Source organism: Rhipicephalus microplus, chromosome 7 (assembly GCF_043290135.1).
Source record: "Rhipicephalus microplus isolate Deutch F79 chromosome 7, USDA_Rmic, whole genome shotgun sequence".
In the NCBI taxonomy this organism is placed as follows: Eukaryota; Metazoa; Arthropoda; class Arachnida; order Ixodida; family Ixodidae; genus Rhipicephalus; species Rhipicephalus microplus.
In genome coordinates, this window is record NC_134706.1 from 120,121,326 (window position 1) to 120,139,643 (window position 18,318).

The following is an 18,318-nucleotide window of genomic DNA, read 5'->3' on the forward strand; positions in this document are numbered from 1 at the left end:
ATATTTGTTCTATTCTGATCTTGCCTATGCATGAACGAATAGGCAGGTGTGCAGCCTTAAATAAATTAGGTAGAAAGTTTAACCTCTTCGGTGTAAACCTAAGTGATATCTGCTACCTAATGCGAATGACCCGGACAACTCTTATGCTTTTAGGTTCCAAGAAAATCCAAAAAACACTAAAAAGGATGAAATTCTGACGCTCAAATAACTAAGTTTTCGGCTTGAATCTTTCCCTTATGTCCGAAATTTGACTTTACTGCAGCAATTGTGACTGCATAATCAGGCATCCCCATACAAATCAACTACCGCGACTGACGAAGACCTCTCCTCGAGTTCTTTGCTGTTGCATACAGGAGAGCATCTGCAACACGATGCACACAAGTGGTGGGAATTAGGCTCCGGGGGTTGTATGCAGTAAAATATTTATTTATTAAGAAGTTCCTGATATGACATCAGCAAAAACCTAAAACCAGGTCACCAGAAATTATCGCACAGGCATTCTTTATTTAGCGACTGTTGCGAAAGTATCAATTAAGAGAAAGATATATTTATGCTCTATTAGTCGTCTCTTCCACAAGAGGCTGTTTCAATCAGGTATATGCGTTATCGCGTGTCTTTACAACCACTCCCAGAAGTCGTTTTCACTGTAATTCATTGGTAGCTGTAGTCAATGGCCACTCTTAAGCAATGAAATGCAGAATTCCAATGCAACAATAAAAGGGTCACAGTTACAAGGCATTCCCAGGAATTTGGGACATCTAGACGTGGTGCCATCTCTCAGCAGCAGGAACGGCGGCCTGCCGTGACTCATTGCGAAATAAGTGAGAAATATTATATCTCTTGAAGAAAAGTTATTTATGAGGACGACTTCACCTTATATATAGCAGAGACTTTTTGAGGAAATTTCAGTATCGCACTACAAAGAATGTGGCTTCCCATGACAATAGACCTTTTACCCATAAGCAATCCCACTACGCCCCGCGGGCAGGCGGAGAAATACGGGCCGAGCCAACGCCTCCTCTATCGCTGGTCGAGCGAACCGGCTCATTTCCGTCGCTGCTCGTTGGCGCCATGCGAGAACAAAACAAAAAGCACATGCCACCGCTTGTTGAATAGGGTCTGAACGCACAGGCTCCTATAATTAAGCGTGAACGCAATCAGTGTAGATAACCATGGGTGAAGTACATCGAACGTAGAAGATAATCGGCATGCGAGTTGTTGCGTATTGATACATATGGTGAAAACGTGCTATTGTGGGGTATTTGAGCTGGAACACTGGATTCATAGTTCATCAACGATTTACTGCTTATAAAGCGCAACGGCTTTTAATACTATCGCGGTTTGATTTGGCCGTTAACACAAGACTGCCCCGCCGAGGTGGTCTAGTGGCTAAGGTGCACGGCTGCTGACCCACAGGTCGCGGGATCCATTCCCAGCTGCGGCGGCTGCATTTCCGATGGAGGCGGAAATGTTGTAGGCCCGTGTGCTCAGATTTGGGTGCAGGTTAAAGAACCCCAGGTGGTCGAAATTTCCGGAGCCCTCAACTACGGCGTCTCTCATATTTATATAGTGGTTTTAGGACGTTAAACCCCACATATCCATCAATCAATCAATCAATCAATAAAACACAAGACTGCCGAGAAGTGTTACAGCATCAGAATATTTTTTCAATTTTTATGGACGCGTCAGGCGCTGAAAATAGGAATAGTAAACACATTCTAAACATGTTTAAAGTGAGTTAATAAAACTAGACTTCACGTGCAAGGTACCTTGCTCTGATAATTTGCGGTTTGTTATAAGATGGTAAAGTGCCTTGTATACTCATAAAGCAGCGCATACAGACAAGCACAAAAGGAACGAAAGGTGTCATTTTCGTTCCTTTTGTGATTGCCTCCGTGCGCTCTTTCATAAGCGAACGTGAAAAATCCCCAGCATGCCGAACTTCCAACGTTACTAAAGTGTATCTACCCAGAATGTTTGTTGGCAGTATATTCCGCATTCAGTGAGACAAATGCTGAATTTCACGTTGACGCATTGAAATCTTGTTCAATGAAGAATAATGCCATACTTACGCTCAGTGTAGAAAAAAAGAAACAAAAACAACTTGGACATATGATTTGAGCAGTAGTTTCCGGCTGCAAGAAGGCGTGGTGCCCTACCTATCTCATATTGCAGCGGTTTGTGAACAGATCATTCGCACTGTAGACAAAAATAATTTGGAAGACCTTGATCTGCGTAGTAACTAGAGATATTGCAGTTTTTCCATGCATACGTTCTGCACAGTTTGAAAAAAAAATGGCAAGTGATACAAGGTGAGGGTTGTGTTATTAGCACCATAAGCTCAGTAACACTACTTCCGTAGTACACAAAAGGTGACAGAGGTCGGGAAGAAAAAGTACTAAGCGGCACATGTCAATTGTTCTCTCAATCGCGTGCACGATTTGCTTACCGAAATCCTCTTGTGTTCCCATGTATACATCAGTTACGGTAAGGCTGGTTGATGGAACAACCACGTGCCTCAGAGAGCATCGAAACGCGTACAATTTACTCGTAAACAGCGTCAAAGGATATTGATTTCTAATGCATTCGTGAAATTATTGACAGTGCTCGCACCTTTTAGACAAGCAAGTGTACTGTTTTTTAGTTATGCCGAAGGCGGACTGGCGCTTAATGATAGTCATAATGAAGTGACGCTTCTGAGATGCTCAGCTGGTTCACAAGTACAAAGCGTAGGCAGGTCATAGCACCTAAACATAAAACTTTTAGAGTGAATCACGCCATGTTGCATCACAACTTGTTGACTACACTTTATATGAGAATCGCTGGCAGGGTGCAAAAGGAAAGTTGAAGCGTGAGGCCCATGCGCTCGTCGTGGCGGCTGCTGCGGCGTATCAATTTTAAAGACGATAGTCTTTCTTGGGGACCTTCGGCGGAAATATTTTGGTCTGTCTGTCTGTGTCTGTGTCTGTCTCTGTCTGTGTGTCTGTCTGTGTCTGTGTCTGTCTCTGTCTGTGTGTCTGTCTGTGTCTGTGTGTCTGTGTGTCTGTCTGTGTCTGTCTGTGTCTGTGTGTGTCTGTGTGTCTGTGTGTCTGTCTGTGTCTGTCTGTGTCTGTGTGTGTCTCTGTGTGTGTCTCTGTGTCTGTGTGTGTCTCTGTGTCTGTGTGTCTCTGTGTCTGTGTGTCTCTGTGTGTGTCTCTGTGTCTGTGTGTGTCTCTGTGTCTGTGTGTCTCTGTGTGTGTCTCTGTGTGTGTCTCTGTGTGTGTCTCTGTGTGTGTCTCTGTGTGTGTCTCTGTGTGTCCGTGTGTCCGTGTGTCCGTGTGTCTGTGTGTCTCTGTGTGTGTCTCTGTGTGTGTCTCTGTGTGTGTCTCTGTGTGTCTCTGTGTGTCTCTGTGTGTGTCCGTGTGTCCGTGTGTCCGTGTGTCCGTGTGTCCGTGTGTCCGTGTGTCCGTGTGTCCGTGTGTCCGTGTGTCCGTGTGTCCGTGTGTCCGTGTGTCCGTGTGTCCGTGTGTCCGTGTGTCCGTGTGTCCGTGTGTCCGTGTGTCCGTGTGTCCGTGTGTCCGTGTGTCCGTGTGTCCGTGTGTCCGTGTGTCCGTGTGTCCGTGTGTCCGTGTGTCCGTGTGTCCGTGTGTCCGTGTGTCCGTGTGTCCGTGTGTCCGTGTGTCCGTGTGTCCGTGTGTCCGTGTGTCCGTGTGTCCGTGTGTCCGTGTGTCCGTGTGTCCGTGTGTCCGTGTGTCTGTGTGTCTGTGTGTCTGTGTGTCTGTGTGTCTGTGTGTCTGTGTGTCTGTGTGTCTGTGTGTCTGTGTGTCTGTGTCTGTGTCTGTGTCTCTGTCTGTCTGTGTGTCTGTGTGTCTGTGTCTGTGTCTCTGTCTGTCTGTGTCTGTGTCTGTCTGTCTGTCTGTCTGTGTCTGTGTCTGTCTGTCTGTCTGTCTGTCTGTCTGTCTGTCTGTCTGTCTGTCTGTCTGTCTTTACAATGCTCTGTTTGTCCGCCCTGGCGATACCTCAAACGACACTAAACGGCCAACCCCATCCGCAGTACCCACCGATATTGCTCAAGGTTCAGCGTTCATTGTCGTGCGATTGTCAATTGAAAAGCAATTATTGCGCATATCTTAGGCATTATAACAACGCTTCGATATTTTATATGTCTGCCTTTACACTAGAAAAGGCACACACAAGTAACTCTAAGGATTGTAGTGTTTAATCGCGCTGCGCTGACAGTACAATACGTTGATCAAAAAGGTGTTTCCAACGCTTTGCTACGACGTCACGGCGGTGGCACCTGCCCGTCGCTTTCCATTCTACACCAACGTTTTTAGAACTATGTAAGTTGAAAAACTGAGCGATATTGCGCGGCGCCGCCGCTGCCAGCGACAAAAGTGGCGCTGCTGTTGCATCCGTATTCACTCACTGCATGCTCGCTCATGTCACTCCCGTAACCTCCGTCGGCCGTGCATGTTGAAGTGGGTCGATATTCACGGAGGCTTCTTTCTGCGAGAACAGTTTTGTGCTTCGGCGTGCACTGTTCTGCTTTGTATGTGTTGCGTATTTTCATCATGCCCAGATGTTGCGTTCCCAGCTGTAGATTGGCTACAGAAATGAGAGCCACCACGACATTTCTTTTGCGCCCACTTGTACGTGGGCAGCAAGAGGTATGGGACCACGCTGTTCCTCGTGCAGATAAGAAACTTCCCAGCACCTAACTTGTGTGCGATATGCACGTTCTTGAGAAGGACATCCTGAAAGCTTTCACTCACGTCATTAATGGTAAGAAGGTACAAATCGCTAGAAGAAAGTGGGACCTCGTCGGAGGATGCGTTCCGCGAATATTCCCAAATTTGTCCGCTTATCTTTCAAAACCCGCGAAAAAGAAGCGGAAAGCTGCCCGATAAGAGTGGGGTGCATTCCGGAATATCATCGGCGAAAAAGAATAGACCATCTCTGAGCCCTGAGCTCGAAGACAGTGAAATAAGTCTCGACATGTTGTCAACGAGTGGCGTCATTTCGCTTCAACACATAGAAAACGTTTGTTTGCCTGCTGCATGCTGGCGGAAAGTTGTTGAGAATTGCGAGATAATACATCTTGTGGTGTTTCTAGTGCTCAAAGAAAAAGAGCGCTATTTGTGGAGAAATGCATTGTAGTCGCAGAAGACATGAGTCGCCATTAGCAGCCGTCACCTTCGCTTAGCCAAGTCGCCCGACAATGCCGACACCATCACCCAATTGGCCGAACTTCAGGAGGACATAAAAAAGCTGAAGGTGTGTTCATGTTGTTCCAATGCATTAGCAGGCACACTCGTGAGTAAGGACTACAAAGTGCTCACCGATACCCCAAAGTGCGGGTCTCTGCTCGAAGCTTTAGCTGCAGCTGTGTTAACAAGTTTTCGTTAGAGGAACTCAAGAAGCAGAGGGAAGACATGCTTAAGAAAATGGCCGTACGCGTAGTTTTTTGACGGTCTAAGTTGCTCAGAATGTGACTGGCATAAAAAAGCTGACTACATAACCATACAAAAGCCAAGGAATTGCGCCACATAGTTGTAATTAATTTTCAGGTACGAAAAACACAGGCACAAGAGAGGATAAAATACACTGTAATTGGGTTTTCCGCGTCTAAAAATCTATTGCGAACGTACACCAACTAGAAACTAACGGACAGGCTCGTATGTTATGCTATACATATCAAGCATTGTTTAATATGGGCAGTTCAGAAAGCCATAATTATACTGTATTTGCCTTACAGCACTAAATATTACGCGGTATTAAGTTTCTGCGGCACCACAACTAATCCCGATAACATACTGTTGGCAAAGCTCTTTCGGAACTGCCCCAACGGCGTCTTGCTACGGTGATTACGCGTTTTCGTCTGCTAGCGGAAGCTTGTTGCGCCGCCAGTGCCACCAAACCGGAAGCTGTCCAGGCGCCATGTGACGAGTAGTCTGACGCGGGGAGTTTTGCATTTTACTTAGTTCTAGAAACGCTGTTCTACACCTAATCACCTCTGACTGGCACCCATCTTTCTCCGCTGGCTGCACACCTTCGTTTTCGAAGAAAACTGCCAGATGACACTTGTGTCTAGCGTGCCTAGATGCACTTGTTCGCATCCGCCACACGCTCAAGGCACTCTAACGCATCGCCCGGAGAATACCATTCACCGACTTTCTTGCGCAGAACATCGAATAAACGTTTTGTTCACTCTCTCCAGACGCAAGACTATCGTCTTTCAACGGCATTTACAGTGTAACATGAATATTCGGGCCAATATTTCTATTATCTCTTGCGCGCCCATTGGTGTCGCTAGTGTCCTTGAAGAAGGTCTATTAAAAACCAACCAAAAATACACATGGGATCCAATTCTTGAGTTTTAGACGCTGTGGGAAGCTATGTGGTTTATAGTATGGCACGTCAAATTTGCCAGAATCTCCAAACGAGTCCTTGCTGTGTAAAAGCGGGAGTCCTTCTTTATACCTAACTTTTCGACAGATAGGATTTTTTCGCCAACCGTTTGTTCAGTGACGGCAAGGCACGCCTGAGGCCGACGAGAGATGGGGCTACATGCACAAGTTTCCAAAGCCTGGTCATGCACGTACTACATCAATATGATGTTTTCCAAGACGCTCTTATAACGCTAATGATCGTTAGTTTATTGAAGTAAAAGTTAGAATTGTTATTCACTAAGTGGTTATCAGTAACCTCGACACGAACCTCTACACTTGGACGACTGGAAGTACTGCTGAAGCAAACATAACTATGAATAGGAGTCCCATTCACAACATCAGCGAACGTTTTTGCCAAGAAAATTTTCTATATCATTAGAAACCACTACAAAACGCTTACTAAACCCAAGTAAATGGTAATGAGGCATTACGCCAACACGGAATCGAGCTAAAAAGGAACGGGGGTAGTCAGATGCACTCACACTCTAAGTTAAAAGGGTGTTAAAATTGTGTGTGGTTCGTCCTTTTGAGGAATAATGGGGCTGCCACAATCATTATTCTATTTAAGGACTAACGGCACCGGGTCAAACAGCTAGTCCCCACAGACAAGCTCAAGGGACTAACATTTAGTCCTCACATTTCTACCTTAGCAAGTAATTGTTAGTGCCACAATTCACCTCAGAGGACTAACATTTAGTCCTCAAATACGCACCTTATAGGGCAACTGTTAATCCCCACATTTACACCTTACTGGGCAACCGTTAGTCCTCACAGTTTCACCTTGCTGGACGAACGGTTGATCCACTCATACTCCAATCAAATGAGTTTTTGTTCCCAGTTCAAACATTGTTTTTGTTTGTTTTCCGCCAGGCCTAATACTTTTTTCGCCTGTTTTTTTCTGTGCAGTGAGCAACAAATTGCGGTGCAGAAAAGAACACGCAAAAAAGTAGTTAGCCACCTATGTGTAACTGCTTTTGCAGTCACGGCAACAACGAAAGACAAAAGTGAGACATCCAAAACTCTTATTTTTCTATATACGCAAGAATTTTCTCCATTCTTTTAAGTGAACTCATTGTGAAGTGTACAAGTCTAGTGTCGTTGTCGAATCTTGTTCACTCCTTGGGGAGCTCCTCCAACGGAAGCGATAAATGACAGGCATTTCAGACGCCAGTGCACGCAGCGTTCTTCTTGTTGTGTTCCCACGGCTTCAGTTAGAATAATATAGTAAAAATAGTTAGACACACTTGACAGAAGATGAAGATGTACGCATATTACAAGTACGTGCACGTTATTATAAACATATGCGTGTAAAATATGACACACAAATAACTTTACTTTCACATCTCACACAGTCCTTCTGAAGCTGCTCTGATGAAAGAGATGAATGACAGGCATCGCAGACGCCAGCGCACACAGTCTTCAGCACGGTGTGTGCCCACGGCTGCACAATAAATATGTAAAATAGTGTCACATGTTACAGAAGATAAATACAAATTCATATGAGAAATACGTCCAAGGTGAAATGAAAACGTACGTGAGCAATGACATGCTAATGATTTCGCCCTGGTTTCACACATCGTAAAAGACTCATTTCGATACCTGTAGCGCAACAGCTTAGGAGCGCCAACCGCAGCCACAACTCTACGAACCACTGTGCCGCTAACAAGTCAGAGCTCTAAGCTATCGACGTTGTTCTGCTCGAGCAAGCGAACGTGAGACCAAACACGTTGCTGCACGCGGAGTGTGCCGCCAGCGAACTTTTAACAGTAGACCGAGCTTAGCTTGGCCGCCGCCATGAACAGCGCCAACCTGGTTTGTAGTTTGCTCCGAAGAAATCGATGGTTATGCGGCCCTTTTCCACAAACTCGAGCGAGTGCAGCGCGCAAACGCGAGTCCGCCGCTACGGCCAATGGACAGTGCCGAGCTGCTCTCGGCCGACTAACGGGAAAGCCAACTGTAATGGCGACCAATTTTCAGTGAGTTCCAACGCTAGCGAAAGCCCCAACAGCCCGTGCTGGTGCACTTACAGCGCGCGACATACTACAACCAAGCTCTTTACGAGAACCCGCAACGTGTTTACGACGACTCCCAACACAGCGACGACGTCCCAGCCCAATATCGTCAGCCCGGAGCTCATCCCGGCGGCGAAGACAGGCGAGCACTCATGAGCAAGCGTACGGGAGACCGACGGCAATGACGGCCAATTTCCAGGTGGTCGCAAAACACAGGCGACTTGCAGACGCCGAAGCTGACCTTCACGATGCATTTCGTGCGTGCGATATACAACACAACCGAGCCCGTTGCCGGCAAGCGCGATCCGTATCGCACACGCGACAAATAGAGTAGAATAAAGAATGATGACCTATTTGCCTTAGAATCCAGCACTGTTTTCTACCCTGAGTCGGGCTGAAGTATATATGACAAAGACCTGTTGTCTTCTCGGCGGCCATATTGACCTTCCCGACTGTTGCTGTCATGTGTTGGTCATGACTATCTTGAAGCCACAGATATACAGTGCGGTGTGGTGACGTGTCGAGACTTTTTCTAGACTTAATGGGTGCAGCGAAACGCAACAGCAGCAGCCCACACTCATCCAAGCGTACACACAAGCACCGCGTCGTAATCCTTAGATTCTCGAATCCAGATGGCCGTTGTGGAGCACTCCGAGCGCGACGCAACGCCAACCGTCGCCGGCAAAATACGGGGAAAGACTGAGCCAGCAGAGAAGGAGGGGTAGAAGGACGGCTGGTCACCTTGGCAATGCTTTTCACGCTGCCTGCAATCCCCGGGTGGTCCATCTCTTTGGAGTGCGTTTGGAGACAAAGTGGTGTCGCGCGGCACGCTTCCCTTTGTGGTTGCTCCTCAATGGTCCATCCGTTCATCGCACGCACCTATTGGGCTTCGTTACTCCTTTGTCGGGTAATTTTGCCTTAGAGTGCACGAGTGTACTTCAACTGTAACCCCCGCAAAGAGGTCCCGGGGTGGAGCCGACGCCAAGTGATTGGACCTTTAAGGACCACCTCCGGCAGAAGCAACATACCCTTTAGGCCTCGGCATCACGCTGATGTCACCACTGGGCTCCGCCACCCAGGAGACATTGGCAGACGCCTTTTCCTCTCTATCTATACTCACATATTGTTTACATAATCTGTCATATGTCTCTATATGAAACATTATTTTCAGAATGAATTATTTGCATTCCTTGATCCCGCATAAGATATTTTACTTCACGCACGTGCATGGCATGCTTATAATTTTCAGCCCGCGAAGCTCTCAATAGGTGAGCGGTGGGCAAAGCTTGGCCAAAATGTGTCGAAACGGGTAACAAACGATGGACTCGTGTTTAAGTCTAGAAAACAGCAACTGCGTTCTTATTCTGATAGACCTCCATCCACATCATGAAATTGATTTCTATCAGCGAGAGAGTACGTGTACAGCCCTCGAGCGAGATTCCAGGCAAAATTTGGAATTCATTATGAACCTTTGTACTACAAATAGATCTGAACAGGTGCTTCATAACAACGAACCTTAAAATTTGTCAGGAATTGCGTGAGGTAACAAAGAAAAATGTTCGCCGAGTTTGCTCAAGAGGTGTGTATACACGCATGTGCGCTACGAAGCCATTACGTGTCACTCTGTCTCGCCATATGCCTTATAGATGCAAGGTAATGTGAATAATTTACTTAAATGCCTTTCTGCGGGTGCACTCAGGACATGCCCTGCAGAAAGCCTGTATGGGGAATCTGGTGAGTGGCCACTTCATTGACCTAGATGATACCTCTCATTCCTGGATTTTTAAAGGCAGGGGACACCCTCCACACCCTATCAATACTACTCGTCAAAACTCACCTTTTTTATAATCATCCTCTAGTGAGAGAGCCATACTGCATCTTGAAGGCTTGGCAGAATAAATGGGATCCCACTTGAACACAACATGATGCATTCCACATTTCAACTTCAATCATTGTTGTGGCAGACAGTCTTGTGTAACCAGGAAATGCTGTAGGCCCTTGTGCTCAGATTTCTATGCATGTTAAAGAACTCCAGGTGGTCAAAACTTCCGCAGCCCTCCACTACAGCTTCTCTCATAATCATATGGTGGTTTTTGGACGTTAAACCCCACATATTATTAAGAAGTGTGTCACCTATTCCCTTTCGAGGTTACTAAACAAGCCACACTCGCACATATGCACACAATACTTCTTATTACGGCACAAATTTCTGTACACTGAATACTTTACATATGCTTTGAAATCTTTCATGGTCGTTTTTTAAGTGGCAGTAGGTCCATTCTTCTCAGATGCCACCATTCTGCACCCTGCTAAAAGTAATGCCACCGCAGAAGTCGATGGGATATATGATCCCGTTAAGCACGTCAGGCAATTTAACCTAAATATATATATATATATATATATATATATATATATATATATATACATGCAATAGGCGTCATAAATTACTTTCTTACTCTCAAGACAAAAAAATTACATCCTCTCACTTAAGGGAATCATGTGGGAATGTTTTTGTTGTTTCTATTTGTATGTTTCTATTTGTATGTTTTCGTGTGTGTTTCATTTGTGTAGAGTTGTGCATATGTTGTCGACCACTTTTGTTCCTACCCTCCCTTTCGTGTGTATTACCGTGTGTGCGCAACAAAGTGAACGCGCATCGCTGCCAGGAAGGAGGGTCGATGGTGCGAGCACGTACAGCATTATATACGAGCGCAGAGCTATGGCGAAGAATCAAACGTTCGAGGAAAACGAAGCGAATTCCAGCTTATCGCACACCCGCGAGAAGAGCGCCCTCTGCGAACGTTTGCCACCCCACTGCACATGCGCCGACTCCCCCCCCTTTCCTTGAGTGGTCTTGAAGTGAAGAACCTTCCACCTCCTCGCACGCACGCGAAGAGAGTAGGGGGAGTGTTGGTGCATACGCAGTAAGGGTGGTCACGCCACAAACCGGATTGATATGCACCATTAGCTGCTCCTCATCTGAAACATGTCAGCGTATGATATGGGGATGTAGACAAAGCCCTGGAGCCACTGCACTAACCGAAGTGCAGTGGGAGGCCAAGGTATTGGACTCGGGCGCGGGAGATGGCGAAGGTGCCCGGCAACTTTAAATAAAAAGGCCTCCCACAATAGACGCACAATTCGCTTGCTCAAATAAGTTTGTTCTCTCTCTCTTGGTCTATTCACGACTCTGTACAATTTATGCACTGAAACATCATGTTGCATTGGCTGGGTGGCAGGACACCGTGAGAAAATGTAATGGTTTGTCCGGCCAACTACCTGCATTCGTCCAAGAAAATGTTGCTAATGCATCAGTTGCAGCTCCTGTGTTGTACCTTCAGCATAGCTTAGAGATGATTGGGGGACACGGCAGTGCTTGGGGGGGGGATGAAAAAGTGAATATAATTATTTATCATCAAGGCGCGTCTTGGCCTCAGTTCACCGGTATCAAAGTTGCGTCGTGCAGAAAGCACACTCTGTATAATAAGAATCGGACACCCACTTACATTTTCTGCGATGGTTACCCACCTATAATTGAAAAATACGGCACGCCAATTACTGTACGTTAGATCCTCCTTCAATGCGCTCATGTTCATGTTATCAGAGAAAGGCATTTTCTGTGATATAGACAACATCTCCCACTCTATCCCCTAATGTTCACAGGCAGCCTGCCGATGTTTAAATATCAGTCACTCCCCCGTTTTCTCAAAATTGTTTAAATATTTATTGGTAAACTCGCAGACAACGGCAGCACGGCTTCTCAGAGGCCACTTTTGTGGTAGTTTTGCGAAAGAAATACACTTGTGCACAGATCTTCGGTCATAAGGAACTTTAACTTCCTGTTATTCACCGTTTCCCATCTTTCTCAATATTAATCACTCACCAGTCATCGAACACCCAAAGACCACATAAAACGTTATCTCTATAGTTTTCGTGTACACAAGGTGTTTGAAAAAGTTCGCTGTTATTAAAAAAAGGAGGTATGTGGGAGCAACCTGCGGCGTTTCCTTTATTTTAGCATGTTTTTCACCAAAGTGCGAAAAATAATTACGAATCTATTTAAAAGTTTGTTGAATCAATTTTTAAACAATTAGAATTAATCTCTCATGACCAATCAGCAAAGACAAGTTCACCCGCAGCACTTTCAAACTTCTGAGAGGCAGCCACTGGTAATCACGCCTGGCGAAGAAATCTGGCTAATTAGCAGGCGCTATCGCAACTCGCACGCCAGAATGTGCGAATTTAGAAAGTGCCATTAGTGACGAGTGTTCCTCCCGCATTGGCGAGGAAGATAAGCGAGCATCAATAGGTGGTTGTGTGACGCCCAGCGCGGCGACTAAACAAAGTTTTTTTATTTACGACGAGAGTTGAGTTTCGCCTCGTGCTGCAAAAATCTTTTCATTTAAATTTACGATTGATGACAGTAGTTTAAATTTAGTGGTGTCGACTTTTTATTGGCGTTCTTTGACCTCACCCTCGGCATCTCGTCGTAATCCTCCTAGGCGGTGTAGTGATACTGGACTGTGGAGCCGAAGGTCACCGAAACAAAGCTTAAAAGTGGCTGCGGCAGTTTCTTTTAAGGGTAAAGCGCTGCAAGCCCAATTACTTAAATTTAGGAGCACGTTAAAGGACCCCAAAGAGTTGAAATCTCGAGAGTGCTCGGCTGTGCCAGCTCGCCTAATAACTTTGTGGTTTTGGGATGTTAAACTGTCACAATTCATGTTCGTTTGCCGTGACTCCTAAATAAAAGTAGACGCTAATTGTACAAAGTTCTAATATGTGTTAATGTTTTGTTGAGCTGGAACTACAGCAAACAAACGATACGCCATTCTTTTCCTTCCCATTACACAGCCGCTATCAGGGTAGAAAAAAAAGTGAAACACGTCTCATTAATGGATAACATCAAGATGGTATAAGACGGGTACATGCATGGATCTATAGAATGTATGAGTTTCTACATATAAGGTACGAAGAATATACATAAAGATCCAGCAAACTACCATCTTTTGGGCGACACCATAGGCTGCTCCCACGTGGGGACATTTATACCTTGCCTAACCACAGCGTCCTGGCCTTGGCCTGGGCAGCTCAAAGTTGATGCATACATTCCGAGCTACTGAGGATGGAGCTCCATTTCTGCTCTGTGAGGTCCTTACCCCCCCTAAACAAGAGGCACCGCCAGAGCATGCGTCCTAAATCGCACCTTCGTACGAAAAGCGAAAGCTTTTTTAAGTGGTAGAATAGTTTGGTGAATTCAATTGACGTGAATAAAGTCTCAGAAGTTTTGAACTCTACACTGTGACAAGGCTTCTTCGCGTGGAGAGGTAGTACGCCTGATAGGGAGTGAGGGATGTCGATGAGGTGGATGAGCAAGTCTATATTTTGGCCTACGAGTGCCGTGAACCAAGCGAATGTTGACCTGTACCTGAAAATGTAATCTGCCTATTTCACTAGGAAGCACGAGGCTAACTACGTGCCCATGATTAAGAATCTCAGTGGATTTGCGTCCGGCTCTCATCAGAGTGCCTACGCAAATATCCATCTTCTCCTCCTTTGGAAGAAGCTGTGATAGTGGCAGTAGAATGGACGTGATCTAGTGAACTGTTGCAACCGCAGCAAAAAGAAATGAGCATCCATACTGTGCTGCATTTACGAAGCAGACCAATAGGGGATCATTATCGATCTTCTTGGGTGCGGCGATGGGTGCGGCGAGGGTGCGGCGATGGCATAGTGGTTAGAACATCCGCCTCGCTTGCAAGAGGTCCGTGGTTCAAATCCCGGTGCCGCGCAGTTCCCAACCGGAAAAAAAAATCCGCGTGTTGATGGAACTGCATTAAGAGGCCTGGGGTGCGGCTTCACCGGTAACCACCGCCGGGAACGCACTCCCTCACCAGAGAAGGATTGGCCACCCTGGTGCAGTATCTGGCCACTACCTCCCACATGCATACGTCAAATAACTCACGGTCCTCAGTCCCCAGAAGCTGCGAAGCAACTGACCATGGCGGTGGTCAGGTCTGCAACGCAGCAGAGGGTGCTAAGAATCTCTGGACTACAGGCCGCCATTGAAACCTGACCTTGGCAACGTTTAACGCTAGAACCTCATCTAGTGAGGGAAGTCTAGCTGTACTATTCGAGGAGCTAGAGGGTGTTAAATAGGATACAATAGGGCTCAGTAAGGTTAGGAGGACAGATGAGGCCTATACTGTGCTACAGAATGGGCACGTCCTTTGCTCTCGGGGCTTGGCAGACAGAAGAGAACTGGGAGTAGGGTTCCTAATTCACAGAAACATAGCTGGCAACTTAGAGGAATACTATAGCCTTAATGCAAGGGTGCTAGGTATTGTAATTAAACTGAATAAAAGATAAAAGATGAAGGTAGTACAGGCTTACACGCCTACATCCAGCCATGATGCCGCTTCAGTTGAAAGCTTCTATGAAGACGTGGAATCGGCAATGAGTAAAGTAAAAACACATTATACTATAGTGATGGGTGACTTTAATGCAAAGGTAGGGAAGAAGCAGGCTGGAGACCGGGCAGTAGGCGATTATGGCATCGGCACTAGAAACGCCAGAGGAGAGCTACTAGTAAAATTCGCAGAACGCAATAATTTGCGGATTTTAAATACCTTCCACCGAAAACGAGAAAACCGCAAGTGGACATGGAGGAGCCCTAATGGCGAAAATAAGAACGAAATAGACTTTATAATGAGTGCACACCCTGGAATTGTGCAGGATGTGGAAGTGTTTGGCAAGGTGCGATGCAGTGATCATAGAATGGTACGGTCTCGAATTCGCCTAGACGTGAAGAAGGAACGACAGAAACTGATACGCAAGAAGCCAATCAATGAGCTAGCAGTGAGAGGGAAAGTACAGGAATTCAGAGTGTCGCTGCAGAACAGGTACTGGGCTCTTAGTGAGGAAAGCAACCTTAGCGTAAATACAATGAATGATAATATGACGAGTATCATTACGGAGTGTGCAGTGGAAGTTGGAGGAAGGGTAGTTAGACAGGACACTGGCAAGCTTTCCCAAGAAACGAAGAACCTAACTAAGAAGCGTCAAATCATGAAAGTGTCAAGTACAACAGAAAAATAGAACTGGCAGAGCTTTCGAAGTTGATTAATAGACGTAAAGTGTGCGATGTAAGACGGTATAACATGGAGAGAATTGAACACGCTCTGAAAAACGGAAGAAGCTTCAAAGAAGTGAAGAGGAAACTTGGGATAGGCAAAAGTCGGATGTACGCACTAAGGGATAAAGAAGGCAAAATAACTACCAATATGAATAGGATAGTTAAAATAGCGGAGGAGTTTTACAGAGATCTGTACAGTAGCCGAGACAACGACGACCTTAATACTATAAGAACTAGCAGTAACCAAGATGACACTCCACCAGTAATGATAGAAGTCAGAAAAGCTTTGGAGAACATGCGAAGAGGCATAGCTGCTGGTGAGGGTCAGGTAACATCAGATCTGCTGAAAGATGGAAGACAGATTGTGTTAGAAAAACTAGCCACCCTGTTTACGAGGTGTCTCCTGACGGGAAGGGTACCAGAGTCTTGGAAGAACGCTAACCTCATCTTAATACATAAGAAAGGAGATGACAAGGACTTGAAGAACTACAGGCCGATCAGCTTCCTCTCTGTACTATACAAGCTATTTACAAAGGTAATTGCTAACAGAGTAAAGAAAACATCAGAATTCAATCAACCAAAGGAACAAGCAGGATTTCGAACAGGCTACTCAACAATTGACCACATTCATACTATCAATCAGGTAATAGAGAAATGCTCAGAGTATAACCAACCACTATACATAGCCTTCATAGACTACGAGAAGGCGTTTGATTCAGTAGAAATATCAGCCGTCATGCAGACACTGCGGAATCAGGGCGTAGATGAAGTAAATGTAAACATTCTGGAAGAAATCTACAGGGGTTCAACTGCTACCACAGTGCTTCATAAAGAAAGCAACAGAACACCAATCAGGAAGGGTGTAAGTCAGGGCGACACAATCTCCCCAATGCTATTTACCGCGTGCTTACAGGAGGTTTTCAGAAGCCTAGAATTGGAACAGTTAGGGATAAGAGTTAATGCAGAATACTTTAGTAACCTGCGCTTCGCCGATGACATTGCATTGCTGAGTAACTCAGGGGATGAATCGCAACTCATGATTACGGAGTTGGACAAGGAGAGCAGAATGGTGGGTCTTAAAATTAATCTGCAGAAAACGAAAGTAATGTACAACAACCTCGGAAAGGAGCAGCGCTTCGAGATAGGTAATAGTGCACTTGAAGTTGTAAAAGACTATGTCTACTTAGGGCAGGTAATAACTGCAGAGCCTAACCACGAGACTGAAGTAACTAGAAGAATAAGAATGGGGTTAAGCACATTCGGCAAGCACTATCAAATTATGACAGGTTGATTGCCACTATCCTTCAAGAGGAAGGTATATAACAGCTGTATCTTGCCGGTACTTAGTTACGGAGCAGAATCCTGGAGACTTACAAAGAGGGTTCAGCTTAAATTGAGGACGACGCAGCGAGCAATGGAAAGAAAAATGGTAGGTGTAACCTTAAGAGACAAGAAGAGAGCAGAGTGGATTAGGGGACAAACGGGGGTTAAGGGTATCATAGTTGAAATAAAGAAGAGGAAATGGACATGGGCCGGGCATGTAGCGCGTAGACAGGATAACCGCTGGTCATTAAGGGTAACTAACTGAATTCCCAGAGAAGGGAAGCGGGTTAGGGGGTGACAGAAGGTTAGGTGGGCAGATGAGATTAAGAAGTTTGCGGGTATAAATTGGCAGCAGCAAGCACAGGACCGGGTTAACTGGCGGAACACGGGAGAGGCCTTTGTCCTGCAGTGGACGTAGTCAGGCTGATGATCATGATGATTGATCTTCTTGAGGATACATATCGCTTTTGCTCTAGACATTCTGTGATTGTGAAGCGGTAGCGTTTTGTGAGGGATTTGTGCGTCAAGAATATCTTCTTTGTTCCCCGATGATTCGATCACCTGTCTCCTCTGCCAACAATGGATTGGGCCCCACAATGGCCGATTCTTCTCCCTTCCAATAAGCAGGTTAGTTGAGCCGGATAGGCTGATTTTTGTTCTTAGATAATTTCGCCTGGCATATTGTGCACGCCTAATTGACAGAGGCGTTTTGTGCTAGCAGTCAATCAATCAAATCAATCAATCAATCAGTTTATCATGTCATAAAAGGATGTTACAGGGAGTAAAATATACCGACGATGGTCCCAAAGAACAAGACTGCAACGGGACTCTCGGTGATGATTACAAATAATAAAAGCACAAGCAGCTGTTAGAATCGTGGAAACAAAATTATATAAAGCAGAATGAAAACAAAAAGGCATGGAATCAAAAAAAACAAATAATACAGCTTAAATCAACACAAAGAAGATAGATCAACTATTTAACAGGTACTCTTTTAATGAGTTTTTAAATGAAAATAAAAAAACTGCATTTTAGCGAAGTGGGCTTATTATTCTATATGGTGATGGTACAGAAGAGAGAAGATGATTTACCATAGTTAGTACGAACCTTAGGAAGTAAAAAGTTATTGTTAGCCGCAAACCTGGTTGTGTTAGTATTAACTAACATCTTAGGATCAATGAAATTAGCAGAAAGTTGATTTCTTATTTGTTAATGCAGAAACATAATTAGATTAAACCTGACTAGATAGCTAACAGTTAAGATTTTATTGCATTGAATAAAGGGAGTGGCGCTACTGTCACGAGAACAGTTAAAAATAGCGCGAATAGCTGGATTTTGTAAATGTTGTACGGATGAATTATGACACTGGTAAGTATTCCCCCAGGATGCGATGCCATAAGTGATATGAAAAAGGAATGAA

General features: G+C 45.3%; 1 protein-coding gene across 1 annotated transcript in view; it reads left to right on the forward strand.

Moving 5' to 3' along the window:
- LOC119179093 (glucose dehydrogenase [FAD, quinone]-like) overlaps positions 1-18,318 on the forward strand; it is a 131,321-nt gene that overhangs the window by 93,691 nt on the left and 19,312 nt on the right. The window lies entirely within an intron of this gene.